The 13,025-nt window shown below is 42.7% G+C and overlaps 1 protein-coding gene across 1 annotated transcript in view; it reads left to right on the forward strand.

The window, feature by feature from the left end:
* Positions 1-13,025, forward strand: part of PNPLA2 (patatin like domain 2, triacylglycerol lipase) — a 42,883-nt gene that overhangs the window by 3,049 nt on the left and 26,809 nt on the right. The window lies entirely within an intron of this gene.

A 13,025-nucleotide genomic window follows, 5' to 3' on the forward strand; every position in this document is an offset into this window, starting at 1 on the left:
GCTTATTTGACCCACAGAAAGGATGACTCTCACCTTTTCTGGTTCACGTGAACCTGCCTCATGCTGAGTCAGACCTTAGTACTGCATGCAAAACATACGGTCTTTTGCTGAACCATGCCTTTTTCTCTTCCTTGTTATTAAGGTGTCACTTGGGTGTGGGTAGGTACAGGCTTGGATTCTGTTTAAAAGGTTTGCATACTTCTGCTCTTCTGTGGAGATCTCAGGGTTGTTTACAAAAACAATATAAAACTGAAATAATGTGTTTTATGTGTTGACTGTTTTTATTTTAAAATGTAATAAAATAAAACTCCAAAAAAATTTAATTGTCTTTACCTCGTACCTAATAGACAACAATTTTGGCACCGGCAAGGCCTCTGGGGAGGGTATTGCTCCCTGGTTTTCACCTGCCTTACTTTACTTGGATGGTGTGGGGCCCTGGAAAGATGATCTCGAGGCACAGAGAAGTTGATATAGGAGCAGGTGTTTCTTCAGGTACCTGAGCCCTAATTTATGTAGTGCTTCAAAATGGACTGGAAGCCATGGAAGTTATTTCAATGCTGGGAAGTTAAGTTTCTACCAAGCAGACCGAGGCAACAGCTTAGTACCTGTTTTTGGACTACCCAAAGGTTCTGAATTGTCTTCAAAGCAGCATGTACAATACAATGCAACACAGTACTCAACCCCAGTGAGTGTGTGTGTGTATACAGGGTGAGTCCTTTAAGAGAGGCCCCATGGATACGGAGTACACATGTTCCACGGGGCCTCTTTTAAAAGACTCACCCTGTGTATATATATTACTATGAATCTGTGGGTGCAAGACACCCTACCTTCTTGGAACCAATTGTGGTTGGCATCTGTCTGTCTTGAAAGACAATGAAGTGTGCATTTGGGGGTGAAGTCAGATGGACTACCTTCTCAGGCAGATGAGTCCCACCTGCCCCACACTTCCCTCTACAGCAGGGGTCAGCAACCTAAGGCCCATGGGCCAGAAGCAGCCCACGGAGGTTGTTTGACCAGCCCGCAAGCTGCCCTCGAACCAAGCTGCCCGCTTGCGCACTGCGCTAAACCGGCTTGGGGACTTGCACCAAAAATCGCATCTGCACAGACGCAGATGCCAAATATCAGCAAAAACATATTCTCATAGTAGCATCTCAAAAGCATTTTGCCCTTCCCTAAATATTCATTCATAGTCTTTGGGCTTCATGGATTCAGACCTATGCTTTCTACCATATCTTATAAGTGGTGTTGTTTTGTTAATCTTGATTTATTATTTGCTTATCTCTCCTGGAACCTGGAACACAATAAAACTGCATGTCCCCTAAATTAGATCATCTGTTTGTTTTCAAGCCCTCTGTATGCACACTATCTGAAAGGGAGTGTGGTGTGCATTAGGGGGCACTAACTGTCCTTTAAAAGGATAGTTAATATTTGTTTTTACCTTCAAAATTGTCTCTCGTGGAATTCTCATAAAGTTTTCTTATAAAGTGGTTTTTTAAAAAAAGGTTTCTAAGGCTGCAATACTGTACTGTGACTTAGTTCTGAGTAAGTATACATAGAATTGGGCAGCAAGAATCCTCCTTGAAACATGGGCTTAGTCTGTGCTGGACTGAAGGAAACAAGATGTGAGTTGCCACCTGCCAGCTCTGGACTAGGTGACTCCAAGGTCCATTCCAACCCTAAAATTATGTGATTATTTCCTTCTCAGTTGCAGGGATTTTGTGCCCTTAAGACCTCAACAGATAGAAATCCAGCAGATAAAACAACTGAAGGCCCAAAGGCTATGCCAGGGAAACAAGGCAGGGCGTGGGTCAGTTCATTTGCTGGCTCTGCATGCAGCCCTGAGTAGTGAATGCACCAGTTCTGTACTTTTGTTGGGGCTTATTCCTCTGGTATGACAGGATAGTCTCATTATTCTGCATGTAGGGGCAACGCACAGCTTTGTCACAGAGCACTTGCTTTGCAAATAGAGGTTTCCTGATTCAGTCTCTGCTCTGGCATTGCCTGTTAAACAGGGGACTTGACTAGCTGGTGATAAGGAAATACCCTTTTTTGCCTTAGACTTCAAAGAACTACTGTACTGCTTATCGGAGTAGCCAGTGCTGAACTAGTTAGACTAGTGGTCTTGCTCGTTATATAAGGTAGCTTTCTGTATTCCCAAACTGAGACTTGGTGCTAAGCAAGCACAGGGCTGAGCTTTCGCCAGTGGCATTGCGGGGGGGCGGGCGGTGCGCCCCGGGTGCCATGTCTGGGGGTGGTGACAAGAAGGCACCTTGCGGGGTGCTCATACCGCCGCAGCCGCGAGCAGAGGATCCTCCATTCACAGCTGCAGCTGCGAGCAGAGGATCCCACCACCGTCCATATGTCGTTTGAGCGGTGCTGGTTGCAAACCGCTATGTACAACGCATGCGCGGTGTTACATGCATACACTCTACGTAGCGACGCTGCACATGCGGCCTATGTAGCGACACCACACATTCGTCATATGTAGCCGCGCAACGCGTGCGCAGCTGGCGGTTTGCCCCGCCCCGGGTGTTGGTTAGCCTTCGTTTGCCCCTGGCTAGACTAATTCCTAACTATAGAATAGCTAGGAAGTTCCCTGGTTTCAGCTTTCCCCATTGCATAGTTACAGAACATTGCTTCTGATGACTTTCTTTTAGGCCATTCCTGCTAGTGGGTAGGGGTCTATTTGGGAAGAAGTAGGAAAGCATAATACGTGTTCAGTGCAAGTGGCAATGAAATGACATAACCTTTCATACATCATGTGAATGTTTACCATGAGTGCACACTTGCCAATGAGCAGCAACCAATCCCGGCTCTTGAATGAGTCTTTCCTACATGTTTTACACATACAGTACTGTACATGCAAATTTGCTGCTCACATCCATCTATTCCTTTTGCTGTCCATTCACCAATATAAATACCTATAAGCTTTAAAACATGGGTGGCTTATGGCCACATTAATTGTGTCACTTTATCATCAGTAAGAACAGTGTTCAAGTGGCACTTATTTTAATCTTGCTCGTAATCTTACTGGTAAGCAAAATTAGGCAAACCATTCTGTCATGGAGATTGTACCTTGTGCTGTAATTGCTGGTGATAATGAACATACTTTTGTACTTTGTTTTGTGATTAGTCATTTGAAAGATTCTCTTTCAATTCCATTGGTAATTTAATCAGCTTTGGTGAACAAGAACAGTGTAGAGAAAGTTTTCAACCATTTTTTAGAATGCTTAAAAAAAAGATGTGTTTGGTGCCATGGGCTCCTTCAGGAAGAAGGGCAGGATATAAATTGTATTCTTATAGCTTTTGCCATTCTGGGGACTTCCAGATGTTCTGAACTAGAACTTCCATCGCTGCAGAGCACAGAGTTGTCCAAAATGCCTGGAGATGGTGCAGGCTATTTTACACACAAGTGGACACTGGTAATCTAATCTTCATTTACTCATTGCCCACCTATACTAGGAGCCATATATGTACATTCATCCCATGGATTCTGGATCAAACACTTCTTTAAAAAGCAAATGGCAGCTGAAACAGCCCAATGAGATATAAAGTGTAGATATGAACTTTGTAGAGGTAGAAACAACAGGAACCCAGGCTTGTTTTGTTAATTAAAAATACCTTTACAAAGTGAGTGATACTAATGAGCATCTAGAAACTTCCAGGTGTAAACTTATTAAGATGTACCCCATGGAGTAACCAGACTTACTGGTTATGGGATATATAGTCTTGAAATGCATTTAAAGTGACGTTACATGCCTCTGGGCGCCAGTTGAACTGGAGTCACTCCCAATGAGAAAACTCAATATGTATGCATATTGTGTATGCATACAGTATCTGTTTTAATTGTGGTTCAGGAAAGGAAATCCATAATTAAGATTGCACAAATTTCTGTTAAAACAGACACAAACACATTTAAAGCCTCTGCTGTTCACTTTGTATTGCTATGTGTTATTTATTCAGTAAGGTGTACTATATCCCTGAATACAAAGTGGGTGGGAGATAAAGCCCTTTCAAAATCTGTAAGTTCATAATTACGGTAGGTTCCTGCCAGCTCCTTCCCAAAAATCTATCTTGCAGATTCCATACTGGTTGCATTATATGGACACTTTTCATTGTCACTCTTTTATGGAGGAAGAACAGGCTTGCATTTGCCCTTAGAAAGCTGTTTTTCTTTTTAGGGAGGTGAATGAGAGGGGGTAGAGAGGATGTGTTCACACTCCTGTTTTCTGTGCATTCCCAGTTCTGGGTTTTTGATCCAGAACACAACATTAACTCAATATGTATCCTGTATTTTGTTATGAAATATTGCCATTTGATGCATTGTTTCTCAAACCAGCTTCACACTGATTGGAGTCCTTAAGCCCAGTGGTGGAAGAAAAGGAGTGTGGGGGGAGCACACCGCCCCTGGCAGTGTGATCCCAGTGGGGTGCCATCGCGGCTGCCCCCCCTCCCCCATGCTGGGCACCACGCCCCTGCAGGCGGTGTGCCCTGCCCCCAGGATGTGTGCCATGCCCCTGCGGGCAGTGAAGGCTTCCAGTGCTGCCTGTGAGCATGTGCCCTGACTATAAGAAATTGTTGATCTGTTAAAGAGTAATTAATTGGTTTTCTGCCAGAATAGATAATATTGCTAATTAGGGCTTCTAGGGACAGTTCGGCACATACATATTGATTATCCTATGCTTTCTAAGGCTTAGAATCATAGAACTGTAGAGTTGGAAAATACCCTCAGGGTCATTTAGCCAACCCCCTGCAATGCAAGAATCCTGCCCACAACCATCCCTTGGTTGCTGGTTAACAGCCAGGTGCACTGACCAATTCCACCACTAAGCACCATTGAGTTTTCACATTGGGAGTGACTTTTTAACGTTTAGACACGCTACTCATAACTAGGCAAATTTTCTCTAGGTCTGCAGATTTCTCTAGTTCTAAGGCTATAATTACCTGATAAGAGAAGAAGGGAAAGGCTAATGAAGGCTAAGGTCTGGATTTAGCAGGTGCCTTATGTGCCAGCTTTTGAACTCCTGCTGCAAACTTTTCTATCCTGTCAAGCCTATGCAGGGAATTAAGAGTACACCCCCCACAATGGTCTATTGATGTTTGCTTTTAATTTCTTTTTGCTTTTAACTTGTTATGATGTTACTCTTTGGCTTTATGTTTTTATATTGCTGTAAACCACTGTGATATCTTTTTATGATACAGTGGTATGTAAATAGTTTTACAAATAAATGAAATGTTCTGTCATGCCCATGGTGAATAGTAATCTAGTAAAATTTGCATGCATATACCTTAACAACTAAGGCACCATTTCTGGGGCCTTTTTTGTTTTGGGGTTAGGGGATTGGTCAAGCCCATGGAGGGTTAGTCACATTTTGATCTGACCCACTGGATGAAAGCCCTATTGGGTTGCATGTTAGGTTTGAGGAAAGGAAAGGAAAGGAAAGAGAAAAGAGGAAGTGGACGGAGTGGCTGGTGGAGTTTGTGGGAAGAAAGAGAATGACTGTGAAGGCAGAAGGGGAAAGGACTGAGGGAGAGGAACAGTAGAAGATTACATATAGAGATGGCCTATCTATAGGAAATGATGTTGGTAATTGTCAGTTGATTATGCCAAACCGCCTTCATGCACACCGCAATTCCGTGTCTGACTGTGCCCTTGCACCATCATTTTGTGGTTCATGGGCCTAAGTAATCTATCTCCAGCCTAGAGTGCTGTACATCTGCCTCACCAGATGCCTACATCTTCTCTCAATGGAAGTGTACTTCACCTAGTTGGGATGTTGAACACGTGGCTTCAGAATCATATACCCCAAAGTAATGTGTGTATGAACCAACCCTCAAAATCATATACTCCTACTCTTAAAAAAAAGTAGCATCCCTAGAACTTGACTCCATAGTTTTAGGGAATGATATCTTTGTTACCAACAAGTTATTTCCAATCTGTCATGTTGAGTTACCTTTGAGAGCAAAATCTCTGTCTCACAAGATCTAGCATAGCCTCAGTCCTCCGTTCAATTTCTCCCCACCCACCCCCTTTTTGCTGTGTGTGTTAGGGTCACTTTATATTAGTCCAAGTGTAGGAGCCAAAACAGGCATGGCAAAGGAGATAACTTTTATTTTAAGCATTTTTTAAAAAGCAATTGCTGGTGGCTCACAGTTCGGCAGGAAATAGTAGCTCTGAGTCAAGTAGTTTAGTGTCTAACCCTTTCCTTCCACATTATTATTAGAATTTTAACATGCAGGCACATTCACACAATGAAGTTGTTCTTAGAATCTACTGGGAAATAATATAGACATCATTTGGGAAACTCTTTTCCCCATCCAACAAAGTTGATCTTGGTTGCAGGAGGGGAATGTCATGGTCAATGCAGAAATAGCATGGGAAGAGGGTTAAGCAACCCTTGCGCCTCTGCCAATCAAAACTGGAGCTTTAAATCTGTCGTGGCTTTTTGTCTATCATATTATTGTTGGCTTGGAACCAGAAGACTTGTACACACCCATGTTGACAGCTGCCAAAGTCCTCTGTGCTCTTGCTGGGAAGCTGGCAACACATTTGCAGAAGTACCAGTGATACACTGATGAGTCAGAAGAATCCCTGTTGTGATGGATCATATGTACCAGTATAGCTCAAGTATCTCCAAAGAAAATGCAAGTAACTGTGTTAGCTACTGCCAGAAAATGGTCATCAACAAGAAGTTATTTGAGGGAATCTTACTAGCCTTCTAAAGCATCACTAATCTTTGGCACAATCAGCAAAACCATTAAAGCATGCGAGGACATTCTCAGTAGTGAGGATTCATGCACACACATCCTCTACACTCTGCAGTCAAGAATTGCATATTTTGTGTGATAAAGATGTTTGACATTCCAGAGAGGTTTGCTTAGGATGATATAAGAAGGGTTTTATTAGTGTCTTCCTTAAGACCTTTGGTTCCAGCCTTGATCCAGGACTCAGTGTTGGCTACTCTGTGATCAGGTCTATGTCATCGGGTGATAAAGAAGCAAGTTTCCATGTGACTACAGGGAAAAGAATATGGCTTGACAGGAGACCCTCCTGTAAGGGTGGTGTTAGACATGCTTTTTGATCTGGTCTTCTGAGGCTACTCAGTAACTGTTCCCTTCGTAAGAGGATATTGTTGGCACCTTTGAGCCCTCAAAGACATGCGGTGCAGTCCTAAGTGTGTTTATTTAGAAGTAACTCCAGTTGGGTTCACTAAGGTCTGTTCCCTAGCATGAGTGCAAGGGACTCAATCCTTAATTAAGGGTCTGTGTATAGAATGTAACCTCTAATGTGCTCGGTTGTATATGAGGAGACCATATAGTTCAACCTTGTATAAGATCAGTGTTTCATTTGCAAGCAATGTGTGTTAACTCTGCTTTAGTTTTAGAAATAGTGACAAATGGAGATGAGAGAGCAATAAACTTGTAATAAAGTACTAAGACAAGGATGGGCAACCTGTCACCCTCCAGATGTTGCTCTACTACCAGTTCCCATCACCTCTTACCATTGGCTATGCTGATACGACTCCAACAGTGTCTTGATATTGCTCATCTGTGCACTAAGATACCAAGGAGTCCTATGCTTTTGCACTGTGAGCACTGTTCTCGTGTATTTGTGGCTAGGGAGGAATCTTCCCTAGGTTATATTCTGATGGTTATTAAATGTCTAATTTTATTTTTTGTTATCTCCTGTAGCATATAATAATTTGTTCCTTGGGGCATCTTCATGTGTTTGTCCCTAGACCTGTTCATTACTCTGCAGGAAGCATTGACATGGTGATTATTAATTTAGATATAAATGAATACAGCATATATATTGTCTTTCCAACAAAAATGGTCCCCAAGCTGTTTTTCTAGCAAGGTAAAACCAACATAATAGTACCAACTAATAGCAGCATTCAAAGGTAAAACATAATGAACCAAAAAATCATTAACACCCTATAAATCCTGTCTGAAAAGTATTCCTCTTAATAGCTTTGTGGATTGCCTTTTGTAAGCATTTGCTATTCTGTGCAGTTAGCATGCATTCCTGGGCGTTGTCTGTTCTTGTCACAAGTTTTCCCTCATACTCATGCCTGAGAGAAGTGCTGTTTACAGTACATAATGTTAGGAACGGCTGTGCTTCATGTTCTGGTAGTCAGATAAAGGAGATGGTCACGTGATTTCAGAAATCAGCAATTGGCACAGGTCAGCTGCTAATCTCCTTTCAGAGCCCTTAGGGGGTTATGCATATATCAGGTGCAAGCTGGCTACTACTAAATTTGTTGTTCAATCATTTAACCATTATGTAACTACCTTGAGTTGGACAAAATCTCAGACCTCTCTCTTTAAGAATGTAATGGTAACTCCTTTTTTATGAGTGGGTGATCAGGTGACAACAACATAAATTGGGGGCATTAAGGAGCCATCCTATTGAATTCTAACCTACTTCATTAGTAGATCTTACAACTTACATTTCATAGGATCATAGAGTTAGAAGGGACCCCCAAGAGTCATCTAGTCCCCCTACAATACAGGAATCTTAACTAAAACATCCATAACAGATGGCCATCCAATCTCGGCTTAAAAACCTCCAGGAAAGGAGAATCCACAACCTCCCATGGAAGACTGTTTAAACACACTGTTGAACAGCTCTTACTGTCAGATAGTTTTTCCTGATGTTTGGAAACTCTTTTCTTGTAACGTGAAGCGAGGAACATGATTGCTAGATGATGAGCGTTCTCGTTATCTCCCTGTAACTCTTCCAATGCTTCAGAAGGCTCTAGATGTTTGAAGCCTCTTAGGAGTTTTGTGATGGTGGGGCACATCATTTGTCACTTTCTAAAGAGCCAACTTTAGTCCTGTCAATTTGTCACTCGACTATAAAAAGAAAGAGAGAAGAATGAAATTCAGCCCCAGTTGTGCACCTATCCAGACTGCCTTTGTTACTTGTGTTACTCAGTATGGACGTAACTTGCTTCAGGAAATGAGAGGCATTGTACAGTATAGGCTTTCTTGCTTCCAAGATTTGGATTCTGTGATAAGGCATCAGTACTGGAACTTTGCTAAATGAGTTTTCTTAATTGAGTTTTAATTCCTCCTCCAATTTCTTACCACACTGTGAGCTGTTAAGGACCAGATGCTCTGAACCCTTTATAAGGGCCAGTTGGGTGGAAGCATCAGCTTGTATAGAACACAACTGCCAGAACTGTGGTTCACTGGGGTTAATTGTTGCTCTAGTTTTGTTATGTATACACTGGTTACCAGTTTTGTTTCTGGGCTCAATTCAAACTGTTCTTGTTGCCACCGTTAGAATAGAAAACCTCCTTTTAAAAAATGTAATTGAATTTAGTGTCCACGGCTGTATTTTGTGCTTCCACATGATTGCAGTATGCAAGCAGCCATAATCTCTGGCCATTGTTTAGTTAGAGGAGCCTACATTAATGAGACTCGCTTGCAAATTCTTGTTTGTGTACAATGCAAACCTGAATTGTGCAACTGCTCCCCCAGAAACAGACTTGTGGAAAGCTGAAGGAATCCATGGGCAATCTGCTGATGAGAAAACTCCACTTCTACCACCAGATATTGCAGCACCAAGACTCCCTTGAGGATGGAGTATGCCAATGGCTTAACCAAGTGTATGTGGAAAACTTTAGTCTTTGAACCACACATCACTGTGCCTTGCTTGTGAATTATATTGCCCTTGGGAAGCAGTCCATTGGAATAAATTCATTATGACTTAACTGTTGGCAGCTTGCCGTGAGTAACCCAACACCAATGGGGCAAAGTTAAATTGTAAACCATAAGCCTTAGTACGTAAGCACTAGATGGAAGGGCAAAGAGGACAGAGTTTCGGGGGGAGAGAAAGGCAGGATATGAAGCAACCTAGCAGAGTGAATCCTTGGGGCTTTCATGAGAGGGGATTTTGAAAGGGCGCAGAGGGCCTCCCTAGTGCTGGATCTAGCCTCTAAGGCCTGAATTTGCAATGCAGACTTTTCTCCTCTCTTATCTGGTTATCTCCTAATGCAGTGATGGCCAAACTTGGCCCTCCAGCTGTTTTGGGACTACAATTCCCAACATCCCCAACCACTGGCCCTATTTGCTAGGAATGATGGGAGTTGTAGTCCCAAAACTGCTGGAGGGCCAAGTTTGGCCATCACTGTCCTAATGACTAGAATACTCCTGCCTGACCCTATATTACTATGTTCTCTGGAAGTTCTAGGCCAGCCAGATTTTTAAAATAAAACAAAAACAAAACAACCCTTCAACACCATAAAAAGGAACATTGCAAACATGCTAAGGAGTTGTTGGGTGATAAAATAGCAAAACTTGTGTATCCTCACAACAGTGCTGTGAGGCAGGGTTAGCTCAGAAAGGGAGTGAGTCTCCCATTCAGTGAGTGAGCTTTGCAGTTCATCAGGGATCTGAACTCTGGCATTTGCACTTTACATTAACACTTGCAATATATTGTAGTTAGTCTTGGTGAAGACTTGACGTTTTCATCCCCAAAAAAGCTTTTGATTTGAGTTTTAATGTTTTAATGTTGTATTTTAATCTTGTTTTTAAGTTGTATTTCAGTCAATTTGTTTTATATCGGGTGTTAGCTGCCCTGAGCCCGGTCTTGGCTGGGGAGGGCAGGGTATAAATAAATTATTATTATTATTATTATTATTATTATTATTATTAGTGGTTAGAGTGTTGGACCAGGACCTGGAAGACCAGGGTTCAAATCCCCCCTCAGCCGTGGGCAGTCATTCACTCTCAGTCTAACCTACCTCACAGGGTTGCTGTGAGAATACAATGGGGAGGAGAAGAACTACGTAGACCACTTTGAGCTCCTTGGATGAAAGATGGAATAGAAATGAATGGGGAGATTAAGTAAATAAATAAGCAAGCAAGCAAATAAACAATGCACAACACACCTGGAGTTAGGATTCATTCAAACCCTGCTAAGCTGGACTTGCCAGGACATGAAAAGCAGCCTGAAGCTATTGGGCAGGGTGAGGCACCGCATAAGAGAAGAGATGCTTAAGCTCCACTGGCCCTTCTATTCACATCTTATGATAATTATACTCTTTCCTGCTTCACAAGTGAAAACTGGAGGCTCATGAGAAACCAGTGAGTCTCCCCAGCCCCATCACATCTAGTTGGGCACTTGCACTCCTTAAAGGCCTCTGTCGAAGAGGAAAGGGAGAGAGTGTTATAGGAAAGCAAATGTATGGTAGCACAAATACTCTCTGCTCTCTCCTATGGTCTCACTGGCCGTACAGAATAAATATGGTGAAGATGGTTAATTCTGCATTTCAGCAGAAGCAGTCTAGTTTTCTCTGGTCTGAGTGATTAGGAAAGCTTTGGTAACAAGGGTGGAGTCTTGTCTGCTAATTTCACTGGAGGTGGGATGGAGGGGGATGACCTCTGCTCTTGCACTCAAGAAGTGGGGTGGAGGAGTGCAAGTAACAGCATGGTGTTTTTCAGTATAGCTTCACAGCCCACACATCTGATAAAATGGCTTTGTATCTAAAAGCCACCCTGCCTTGGCAAACCGTTATGGAAACAAACTGCAGTTTGCGCATTGGTAGAGGTAAACTGTTATTGGCCAACACATCTTTGCAAAGTATTGATATCACCCAGTGCCAGAATTAGGGCAGTGTGGGCTGTCTCCCCTCACAGGGTACCGAGCCGAGGAGGCGCAAAATTGAGAAGATCCACAATTGAGAAGATCCATTTGGGAGCACCAAATTTTGACCTCACACAGGGCACCATACTACAAAAGTTTACCGAGTCTGCCCCTGAATCACCACTTTACTTATATCCTGCCTTTCTCCCGAGGAGCTCAAAGCACCATACACAGACACCCACCCACACTGTGCTTCTCCTTATCAGGTGCCTTAGACACAGAGAGAGAGAGAGCGAACGTGCATGTGATTGGACCAAGACCGCTCAATGGGAATTTGAATGTGGGTCTTCCAAGTTCTAGTCAGCCACTCTTAACCACTAGACTAGACCACACCACACTGTCTCTCTTGAGCACTACTGTACACATACAGCTTTTCCCCAGCCCCTATGTCTTGTTGTTTTTCCTCTAGTCTGCTGAACTAGGGAGTAGGCAGCAGTGGAATGAGGTGAGGCGAGATGAGGTGAGGCTCCAGCTGGATGCAAGGCAAGGCAAGGCAAGGCTAAGGCTGTGCTGTAGATACACAGTTCCTTCAGCAACAAACAGACTGAGCCCTATATAGTGGCAGGAGCTGCATTTGTTAGCTCCATTTACACTGGACGGTGCATTCTTTTGTTAAAGAGGTCCAACCTGCCCCATTAGTCTCCTACTGTAGGGGAACCTCTGGTGGGAAATAGGTTAAATAATTGTGGCTGCTAGGAGGTGTCAAACCAGCAGAACTCATAGTTTGCACAACATCACTCAGAACAGTACCATTTCTATTCTGGATGACTCAGCTCTGGCTGGCCTTACTTGTTAACTGTAAATTGCAACACTATGTGCATCCTGAAAATTCTGGTCGCTTTAAACACTGTTTACAGCCACCCACTGCCCTTTTGCAAAAGAAAGTGTTCAGATGCTTATCTTCTAACACCTTGTTAGTGGTACTTTATACTTTACTTTCATTCATGCAATGCAACATGTTAAGTACACAACATACACACCCTTACAAGGAAGATCTCTGTTATTTTTGAAAGTCTGTGACTAAACATGAATGTGTACATAATTATAAGTATATAATCATATGAATTTAGGATCTTTTTGCATTTCAGACTTATGCATCAGTGGATGAGGATTTTTCTTGGAAGAGGGGAGGATTTTCACCTTGATTTTGACGTAAAGCTGAATTATTTAGTGTTGTTGTAAATTGTGGTAATTGGTCGCTATGGGTTATCATTGCAATTTGGGAATTTATTGTGCTTTATAAATACAGTGGTACCTCGGGTTAAGAACTTAATTCGTTCTGGAGGTCCTTTCTTAACCTGAAACTGTTCTTAGCCTGAGGTATCACTTTAGCTAATGGGGCCTCCCGCTGCTGCTGCGCTGCCACGTGATT

This window comes from Podarcis tiliguerta, assembly GCF_965153285.1.
Source record: "Podarcis tiliguerta genome assembly, chromosome: 1".
NCBI classification, from domain to species: domain Eukaryota; kingdom Metazoa; phylum Chordata; class Lepidosauria; order Squamata; family Lacertidae; genus Podarcis; species Podarcis tiliguerta.